The following is an 11,555-nucleotide window of genomic DNA, read 5'->3' as shown; positions in this document are numbered from 1 at the left end:
TCTGTGCACACTTCACTCAGTCCACAATTCAAATATCAGCTCCTAAAACACTATTTGCAAAGAAAAATAGAAACACTCACATAACAGTAGCAGTTTTGGTGTTTATGGAGATTGGAAGATAGGAGGCCGACCAGCAGACCATTGGAATTTCGAAAGTGGAGTTGACAAAAGCATGGACAAGGGTTTCAGCAGCAGATAGACTGACACGGATGGCGACAAACTATATTTCAGTGGTGGAAGTAGACAATTCTCATGATGAAGAAGGCATGGACTCAAATGCTCAACTCAGAAGACAGGCTGCTGCAGTTGCAGACAGTCTAGTTTAGGCTGAGACAATGGCAAAGGAGGGGAAATCAGTGCCAAGGTTTGAGGCACGAACTGAGACAATGGCCTTTGTCAGAACCTTGTTTAATTGAACTAAATTTTAGCTAATACATGACAGGGTGTTAGACAAGCAATTTGACAACACAGAGGCAGTGGAGGGGTCGAGAGAGGGGTTGGTGAGGTAGAGCAAAAACCAGTGAGTTTGCAAAGCAAGCTTGGGATTTAGAAACCTGTGAACTGCAGGAGGAAATTACAATGGAGGAAGGTAGCAGAGTCCCACAGCTTTGAAGTGCTGGGAAATGATGTGTTGGAATTATTGACTGCAATAAATCTCAATTTCAACTGTGCTAGGATGTAAGGAAATGTGTGTGGGACAACATATTTGAAGCTTAGGAAGGGCACAACAACACAACTTATATTTCTACAGCACCTTTAATGTCATAAAACATACCAAGACACTTCACAGGAGCATTAGAAAACAAAATGTGACACCAAGCTACATAAGGAGATATTAAGTCAGATGACCAAAAGCTTGGTTAAAAAGGGAGGTTTCAAGAGTGTCTTAAAGGAGGTAAGCGAGGTAGAGAGGTGGAAAGCTGTAGGGAGGGTATTCTCGAGCTTCGGGCTCAGGCAGCTGAAGGCACATCCACTACTGGTGGAGCGATTAAAATTGGGGATGTTCAAGAGGCCAGAGTTAGATGAGCGCAGATATCTTGGAGGATTGTGGAGCTGGAGGAGATTACGAGATAGGGAGGGGTGACGCCATGGAGAGATTTGAAAACAAGGGGGAAAATTTTAAAATCAAGATGTTGCTTGATTGGGAGCCAATGCAGGTCAGTAAGCACAGGGGTGATAGGGGAACGGGACTTGGTGCGAGTTCAGACATGGGCAGCAGGGTTTCGGATGACCTCAGGTTTAGAGAGTGTGAAATGTGGGAAACCAGGCAGGATTGCGTTGAAATAGTCAAGTCTAAAGGTTACAAAGCCACAAATGAGTGTTTCAGCAGCAGATAAGCTGAAACAGGTTATGAATATGGTAATAGGCAGTGATAGCACAAATATCTTTTTGGAAGCTCACCTCAGAGTCAAGTATGACACCAAGACCGCGAACAGATTGGTTTAGTCTCAGACTGTTACCAGAAAGAAGGATGGAGTGAGGACTGAGGGATTGGAGTTGGAGCGGGGACTGAAAACATTGGCTTCAGTCTTAAAGGAGGAAAACAAGGTAGAGAGACAGAGAGGTGTGGGGAGGGAATACCTGACCTTTTGGTCTTGGCAGCTGAAAGCACTGTCCACAAGGGGCAGCTTCAGACAAACAATGACCGCAATAGTATGATAAAGTAAAGAGAGACAAGAAGGATTGCAACATCAAAAGGTTGGACGCTGGAGCTAAGCAAAGTATAAATTAAATTGTAGTTAGTCTCATGTAAAAAAAACAAATCGTCGGCATTAAGTTTAAGACAGAAATTCAGTCTTGAGTGATCTGCTGATCAGAACTGACCTATGCTTTGCTCTGATGTCACAAGAATCTGTGGATTGAATTGCTGCCTTGTATTTCTCTGGCAGCTGTCTATTATCTAATATGAAATGAATTTTGAGAGCTTTACGGTTTTGGAGAAAAATTTTTGTTTTCCTGCTGTGAGCCAAACCAAGCTTGAAAAGTTGATTTAAATTGTTGCTGTCTCTATCCATTTGTGGAAATGATTAACACAACAAGGAAAAAAAAATGTCTGAAAGAATTAGTCAAACTCTCTTCCGCTCAGCTGGGCTCACTCATGTCATTTGCTGAATAGTTTATGTCAATGTTGCATTTAAATGATGCATTTATTGAAAATGTATGTCAAAATGAGCAATGTACACAGTCTTATATAATACAGTGCCTTGTTTGTTGTTCGAAACTGGGTTTCTAATCCTCTTAAAATGAGCAGATAACAAGACCCAAAATCAGGTGGCCCCAACTTGATGTCCATCACAGTTTTATTTTTAAAAAACTTGATTTTGAGCAGTGTTTTCTAGATTAACTCTGTAGACTGCATATAACCATACACTGTGCCACGAACACAATACAGATTCAATTAAGCGCTGAAACAAATTGAAACTTTTCATACTGTGCAGTAAAATTGAACAGCGAACATGGGAACCAGTGTTCACCAGATACCTCCCTCCTGCTGTTGCTGTTAAACAAGCCAATAACTTGTACTTTCAACACATTCTGGACTCTTTCCAAATAGTGTAACAGTATCTGATGGAGACAGGCAGTGAGATTAGTGAATTTATGACATAAGTGGAGGAATGTGGATAAATGTATGGAAACAATACATTCTTTGTGAATGGATATTTTGTTCTTTCCCCCCGCCCGCCCACCAATCATCTGTGTTCTCCCTTCCACTTGGATACAGCTACATCGCAAGTTGGAAATTTTGCTGTGTGGGGCCCGATTAGAGAGTGATAAACATGAAGCCACATCATATTGCTCAATGACCCTGTGTGTCCATTTATCGTAGAAGTGCAGAGATAAAAATCTGGCAATGAGATAGTGGACTATCATGTAGCTCAGAAATATCTTGACGTGCTTGACATGCAATGAACTGTTCTTATGTGGACAAACATTTGAAATCTGAAATAAAAATACAGGGCTGAATTTTACACAACACCCCCCCCCCCGACCCCCGACTTCGGGGTTTGTGGTGGGAGGAGCTGGAAAATGCCATCTGGAGGGGGCCGCCACGCACCCTGACGACAGGAGAGCCCAGCCCGATAGTGCCGGGGGTGGTGAGGCCTTGTGACGGGCCACCCGCCAGTCGACGATGGTACCTCCATAAACATATTTAAATAAATTAAAATTAATGAATGAATCATACCTACACCGCTGCCTTTTGTCCCGCTGCGATCTTCCTCCCGCTGGCCGGCACTCCCGCACCTTTGGATCCCCGTCCGGGGAAACGAGGCAGAACACTTGTGGGGAGCGGGGAGAAGGTATGTTTATCAGTGAGGGAAGGGCAGGAACTGGGTCAAAGTAACATCATTGGTGTCAGGGATGGTGGGAAGGGTTTGAGGTGAAAGTTTATGCACCTTGGGTGAGGAAGGTCAGGTGGACAAGGTAAGCATTTTGGGAGGGGAGAGGGCAAGTAATTAATTTTATGTTTATTGGGGGTGTGGGAGAGGGGCAAAGTAAATGTAATTTTTTTTTATTCACTGCATCTTTAAATATTTAAATTTAACGGTACGGCAGATCGTCATTGCACACACAAAGACATGTTGTGTTCCTAAGGTTGCTGATTCCCATTGAGAAGATGACTCGATTGGAATGCACGAAGGGTGAGTCCTTTGCTTGTGAATTACATGCGTGGAAACCATTTGGCAGTGAGGGAATTGGAGCCAGCGGATAATGCAGCATCAAATCATTGCACCATACAAGCCCCAAATGATGCGAAACAAATGTGACGAATATGTTTAAATTTAAAAGCAACAGGGGATGCAAACTTGTCTCACTGTGAATAGAACACTGTTCACTTGGGTCTTCATGCAACTTGATTGGCAATTTGAAGAAGTTCAAGGGGCTTATCTGAGCCCCTTATGAAGAGCTGTTTCTCGATAAAATGACCGAGTATGTTTGCTGGAGAAAATTTTGCGATGTCACTTTCTTCCTCCTCCTTTCAATTATCAAAGTTTCTTCGATAACATATCCCAAACCTGCCACCTCGAAGGACAAGGGCAGAGATGCATGTGAACACCCCCACCTCGAAGTTCCTCTAGAAGTCACCCACCATCCCGACTTGGAAACTTATCACCATTCCTTCATCGTCACTGGGTCAAAATCCTGTAAATCCCTCCCTGTCAGTACTGTGAGAGCCCCTTCGACACAAGGAATGCAACGGTTCAAGAAGCAGGCTCACCACCATCTTCTCAAGGACAATTCGGGATGGGCGATAATTGCTGGCCTTGCCAAAGAGACATATATCCCATGAATGAATAAAGAAAAAAAATTATGCAAACATTTGTTTCTTCAGTTTTGAAAGTGAAATAATTGAATTATTTGGGAAGTCACTCTAAAAATGTCAGAAGTTTAAATAATAATTTAATTTACTATTAAAATGTCAGAAGTTTAAATAATACCAAGAATTTCCTGTTGTTTTCTGACCTTGGTAACTTGGCCTGTCCCCAAAGACAGAAGCCAGGGACTTACAAGCAGCTGTCATTCCACAGAATCTTTCCTCAGCGTTTAGCCTCTGATTTAAAATAACTTGTATACCCATTGCCCCCAGCATATAAAGCACCTGAAGACATTTTCTTGGTTAAAATTGCAAGTGGTTGCTTTGAATTACCTTTGGCATTGTTCAGGGGTAACCTTGGCTCTGCTGCATGGTTGTGATGTTTAGCTGTAAAATTGGAGCTGTTTTTAGCCTGCTCTTTCCATTAAAGGTACTTTTCAGAGATGTGCTTTCACAGGCAAATCCTGAGGTGAATTAGAATCTAATTGCTGAGGGAAGTTTTGGTGCATTGGCTGCTTCTTGAAAATCCCTGATTTCAGCCTCTTGGCAGAGACTCGGTTGTCAAGGTCAGAGAAACCAGGAGGAAATGATTGGCTTTCTCTTTTGACTCTTTGAAGTGTGAGAGGGGTCTGAGACATACAGTTACTTGTCAAGGAATTTTGAAAGAGTATCAATAATTTTGATGACAATACTGTGGACTTATCCAAGTGAGGACTGCAGTCAATCAGTCCTTTGTTCAGAGTATATTATATCATCCTGTCTTGTCAAATGTTCTCCTCTTCTTTCCTGACAACACTGCTTCTTGATGGAGTATTGTCCCATGACCAGCCACCACCCTCCATTGCTTTGCTCAAGTAGTTACTCGACATGGATGAGCCTAGACAATGAGTTTCAGCAAGATGTTTGACAATGGGAACCATCGCAGTCAAGCCTGATCTCAGTATGGCTCGGTGTCCACTTAAGGACACTTTCCAGCAGGAATTTTTTTTAAAAATTCCATTTCCAGGCTAAACATTGCGCCCCAGAGACAACAACTAAAACTTGCATTTAACACAGCAAAACGTCCCAAGGTGCTTAACAAGAGCAATATCAATAAAAATTTTGACAGCCGCACATGAGGAGATTACCAGAGCAGATGACCAAAAACTTGGTCAAAGCGGATGGTCTGAAGGAGCATCTTAAAGTAGAAGAGAGGTAGAGAGGTTTTGAAGGGAATTCCAGAGCTTCTGGTCGCGGAAAGCACGGCCGACAATGGTGAACAATTAGATCAGGAATTTGCAAGATGCCAAAATTGGAGGAGTGCAAAAGCTTCCAGGGCTGGTGAAGCAGGTTACAGGGTTACGCAAGAGGGATTTGAAAACAAGAATTTTAAATTTGAAATGTTGTTGCACTCGGGCCCAGTGTACGTCAGTGTTACGACCTCAGGGAGAGACCATTAATGTTAAAATGCAAGATATGAACCCCCAGACCAATTTAAACAATTACACTACAAGATTTCACTTTTTAAGACTTTTATTATAACAACTAAACTGGGACCAGCATCCCCAGCTTATACACACTACTGAGTCAGCGGCGCTTGAGATGGCTTGGCCATGTGAGCCACATGGAAGATGGCAGGATCCCCATACAGTGAGCTCGCCACTGGTATCAGACCCACCGGCCGTCCATGTCTCCACTTTAAAGACGTCTGCAAACGCGACATGAAGTCCTGTGACATTGATCACAAGTCGTGGGAGTCAGTTGCCAGCGTTCGCCAGAGCTGGCGGGCAGCCATAAAGGCGGGGCTAAAGTGTGGCGAGTCGAAGAGACTTAGCAGTTGGCAGGAAAAAAGACAGAGGCGCAAGGGGAGAGCCAACTGTGTAACAGCCCCGACAAACAAATTTTCTGCAGCACCTGTGGAAGAGCCTGTCACTATAATTGGCCTTTATAGCCACTCCAGGCGCTGCTCCACATACCACTAATCACCTCCAGGCGCTTACCCATTGTCTCTCGAGATAAGGAGGCCAAAGAAGAAAACTAATGAAATCCCCATGAACCAAATAGTACTTTGTAAGTCGCTGATATCCCAGATTACAAAGAAAGGTACTTTCTTTACTTATTAAAATTCTTGAAAACCCTACACCACATTTACACATTACACAGTCCTTTTTGATACATACATAACGAACATACGAATTAGGAACAGAAGTAGGCCATTTGGCTCCTCATGGCTGCTCCGTCATTCAATAAGATCATGGCTGAACTGTTTGTGTCTCAAATTCCACACTCCCATTTACCCCCCCCCCCCCGTCCTCCCGCCATAACCTTTGATTCCCTTGTCTAACTTGGCAAAATCTTTTGCGGAGAAACTCCAAACTCCTCCCAGTAGCAACGGGTTGGATCTCTGTGACCTTTTCAAAAATTAATGTCCTCATCGCTCACTTCTCTGAGCATTTCCAACCTGAATGTCCGTGAATAAAGAGGTTCCTGGTGATCCTGCTGATCTATAACTTCTTTGCAAGCTTGAACTTTCAAAACAGGTTCAAGTCTTTGCATGAGGCTGCTGAGAGCAGGTATCCCCCCTCTCTTTCTCTCAAGGCCGCAACCATTGGTTTATTTTCTTACAGCCTACTCTGAGGCTGTAACCGCTGGATTCCCTTCTTGCAGCCTGCTTTGAGGTCACACCTGCTGGTTTTCTTTCATACAGCTGTCTGCCTTCAGAAAACCTGTTAATTTATCTGGACTCAAAAGTCAATAGTTTATTGTCCTGTTCCAAAATGCAAAGTCCAGAAGTCTGGTTTCACAGAGCCACCTGGGCCTTAGATTGTTCTCAGGTGTTAACAGCTGTTGGTACATTTGCAGCTTCAGAATCACTGACCCCCTTATTTATGACCCGGAAGCCTGGGAGGGCGAAACCATTGTTCTTCAGTTGTTAACCCTGCAGTCTCTTTTTCTTTCAAAAAGTCTTTGATCTGTCTTGTCCTTCAGCAGAGTGGATGTGAAGTGACATGACCTTCCAGACTCCAATTTAAATTTTTTTAAAATTACAATTTTAAAACATAATCATGTTACCAAGTCCAGCGTTCATAACAGTCAGCAAGCACAGGGGTGCTGGGTGAACAGGGCTTAGTGCAATTTCAGATAAGGGCAGCAGAGTTTTGGACGAACATGTTTATGTCGGGTGGTTGCAGGAGAACAGTGGAATTGTCAAGTCTAGAGGTAACAAAGGCACGCATGAGGATTTCAGCAGCATATGAGCTGAGGCAGGGTCAGAGTTGGGCAATGTTATGGAGGTGGAAGTACTGCTCCGAATGAGATAAGCTAACTCGGTACAGATTGAAAATGGAAACAGAGATTTTGAATGTTTTAATGAGAGGTTGAACAACTCAGGCAGCCTACAGCTATTAACCGTGGTATCATTACTGAATGCAGCATTGAAGGCAGATGTGCCAAATTCTGTAAGTTCAATATGCTTCGTCCCTGTCTTGCAAAGCGCAAATATGAGAAAAAAAATAATTGTTTCAACTACTTCAACTTGAGCAGTTTGTACAGATCAGAAGTGATTTAAAGGGAGCTGAGATGAATCAATGCAGCTGCTGTGCAGTCATCTGGTGGTATCCAGCATGGATTGGGACTTGCAGACCCTAGAACATGATTTGCAGTGAAGATAATCTGCAAAGTATTAACTAACAGGAGGGTGTCGCACATAGTGGGTTCAGGCCAAAATCCTGATAATTGATTGAAAGTAAAAACATCTGGCCAAAATCTCTTCAAATTGGAGAATGTGTCAGTAGACTGGTTCCAGCTTGCGGAACAAGTCCAACAGAAAATTGCATTTATATAGTGCCTTTAATGTACTGGAACATCTCAAAGTGCTTCACATGAGCGTTATCAGACCAAATTTGATACTTGGGCAGAAGGCCAAAAGTTTGGTGAAAGGGGTAGGTTTTTCAGAAGAGAGGCAGAGAGTTTTTGGGAGGGCATTCCAGAGCTCAGGCCCCAGGAAGCTGAAGGCATGGCTGCCAATGGCAAAGCGTTTAAAACCCAGGACCAAGAAAACCCGGATGTTGTGAAGTTATCAGATTCACTGCATCACCAGTTGCCATGACTGAAGCATTTCCAGGACTTCTCTTCCTGAAATATTTTAAACCCCAAGTTTTGCACTACATAATTACTGCTTACTCATTTCCATTATGTTCTCTCCTACACTATAGGCCCTGTTTTTTTCCCCAAAGTTTTGCTTTAAAAAAAATGAATCAAAGTTGACCGCCATTACACTTCATACACAACATAATCCTATCAGAAGGAAGAGTTTTGAACAACATCATCGATTTAAAGTCTATTCACGCAAAGTTCCATCAAAGGCACATGAAACACACCAATCATGCATTGTGAGGGAAACGATTCACCAAACCAATAACTTTATCATGAACAATTGTTGAATTGTGTTAGATCGGACCAAGATACAATCTGATACACCAGCAACTTGAAGAAGCAGCTGAAGATGGACTGTCACCTGAGGAGAATTTGTATGGCCAGGAGCCTCAGAGTATATATCTTCAAGAAACCAGAATCTGCATATTCAGGGATGGAACATTGCAAACAGATTTTTGTTGCTAATTTTGGGGAGTCCTTCTCCCAGTAATTAACTAAGTTATTATGCTGAAGATTCTGCTCAAAATTGAAGTGAATATGTTTGTACTGATGTCTTCAGTGCATGTACACTGAGGACAGCACTGGAGGAAAACTCTGTCAGTACATTTGGCTAGTACTTCAGATCAAAGATCCTTCTTCCAGTACATTACTTACTTTGAGAAGCTGCTGTCCTCAAGTATCAAAATAAAACATTTTCTCCTGCTATTTGTGTCTGGTGTCACTTGTGCTTGTTAAAAAGAAATGAGGAAAGCAGTCAAACCAAGTCTTGTACTGTTCTTGCCCAACATTCACTCAAACTCACTTTCCAGCAGGGGCCAATGGAGCTGATTTTTTTTCACCCAGACTCAGGGCTCCCAAAGCCATTTGCATGACCCTATTCTCCCCTCCAACTACTGAGATCAGCTAACACGGGGTAAATACAGGAATTGGATCTAGAACACTGCATGGTTTTTATGGCTAAGCACGACACTGTGCAGTGCTTGGACCAATGGACTTCTCCACTCCTATGTATCAATGCAGTGAAAACCAAATGGGGGACCAGATCATTGCAGTATAAAAATTAGAAAGTGACAAGGAGGACATCACATTCAGGTCTTGCTAATACATGTCAGTGCATGTGGGTTATCCCAAAATATAATATATAGTTATGTCATACATTTCTCCATTTTCTATTTCTCAACATGGTTACCTTGCATTTTTGGAATTCTTATGACTTCACTCACCTCTTCACTATTTATCCTCCCTTTCTGAATTTTGACTTTCTCCTCTTATATATAGTATTACATAGTATTTACAGTGCAGAATGGGCCATCCGACCCTATAGATCCATGCTGGTGTTTGAGCTCCACACAATACTTCTCCCACCATTCTTCATCTAACCCCATCAACATATTCTTCTGTTTCTTTCTCCCCCATGTGTTTATCTAGCTTCCCCTTAAAGGAATCTATGCTGTTCGTCTCAACTATTCCTTGTGGTGGTGAATTCCACATTCTCTGGGGAAAGGAATTTCTCCTGAATTCCACATTTAATTTCTTATTGACTTTCTTACATTAATGGCCCCGAGTCTGGTTTTGCCAGCAAGTGGAAATATCTTTACAACGACCCTATCAAATCCTTTCAGGTTACCCCTTAGCCTTTTCTTTTCTTCTAACTAGGTTTTTGAATAGAGGTGACAGAACAAGATTCTGTTTGAAATAGCTCAAATAGATTGTACATACTGCTCATTTTTACGTCTTTATCAGAAAAGGGCTCTTATCTCGTAATTCTTCTGTTCTCCTAGTTCTGCTTCAGTCACCTTTTTGAACGTTTTCATCATAAAATGAAAAGGCCCTGAAATTTCATGGGGTTTCTCACCTGGTCTCCCTTCATACCCTTCCTGGGAGCAGAAAACCCAGAGCAATAATGCAAACAACCATTTACATCATTTCCAAGGATTCTGCTGATTTTACTTGCCAAAGTTATGACCCCAAAATGGAACATGTCAAACTGCAGACTAGTGCACTATATGAACATACGAATTAGGAGCAGGAGTAGGCCACTTGGCACTTCGAGCCTGCTCCGCCATTCAATAAGTTCATAGCTGAATTGATTACTCCACATTTCCACCTACCCCTGATAACCTTCCACCCCCTTGCTTATCAAGAATCTATCTACCTCTGCCTTAAAAATATTCAAAGTCTCTGCTTCCACCGCCTGTTGAGGAAGAGAGTTCCAAAGACTCACGATGCTCTGAGAGAAAAAATTTCTCTTCATCGCTACCTGAAATGAGCGACCCGTTATTTTTAAACAGTGACTCCTAGTTCTAGATTCTCCCAAAAGGGGAAACATCCTTTCCACATCCACCATGTCAAGACCCCTCAGGATCTTATATGTTTCAATCAAGTCACCTCTTACTCATAAATTCCAGCGGACACTAGCCTAGCCTGTCCAATCTTTCCTCGTAATACAGGCTGCCCATTCCAGTTATTAGTCCAATAAACCTTCTCTGTACTGCCTCCAAGGCATTTAACATCCTTCCTTAAATAAGGGGACCAGTACTGTACACAGTTCATAGAAACATAGAAAAATAGGAGCAGGAGTAGGCCATTCGGCCCTTCGAGCCTGCACCGCCATTCAATACGGTCATGGCTGATCATCCAAACTCAGTACGCTGTTCCCGCTTTCTCCCCATATCCCTTGATCCCTTTAGCCCTAAGAACTATACCTAACTCTTTCTTGAATATGTTGAATGATTTGGCCTCAACTGCTTTCTGTGGTAGGAAATTCCATAGGTTCACCACTCTAGGTGAAGAAATCCCTCCTCATCTCAGTCCTAAATGGCTACCCCTTATCGTTAGACTGTGACCCCTGGTCCTGGACTCCCCCCACCATCAGGAACATCCTTCCTGCATCTAGTCTGTCCAGTTCTGTTAGAATTTTGTAGGTACTCCAGATGTGGTCTCACCAATGACCTGTTTAGCTGAAGCATAACCTCCCAGTACTGTCATAAGAAAATGGCAAAATAATACAAAATAATAAGAATAAATAATACAAAATTCGGCCCCCATCAAGCCGGTTTCATCCAGAGACCTTGACTGATCATTCTTTTCTGGACTTCTATATCAC

Source organism: Heterodontus francisci, chromosome 47 (genome assembly GCF_036365525.1).
Source record: "Heterodontus francisci isolate sHetFra1 chromosome 47, sHetFra1.hap1, whole genome shotgun sequence".
NCBI lineage: Eukaryota > Metazoa > Chordata > Chondrichthyes > Heterodontiformes > Heterodontidae > Heterodontus > Heterodontus francisci.
The sequence above is the reverse complement of the archived record's forward strand: the minus strand, read 5'-3'. Positions refer to the sequence as shown.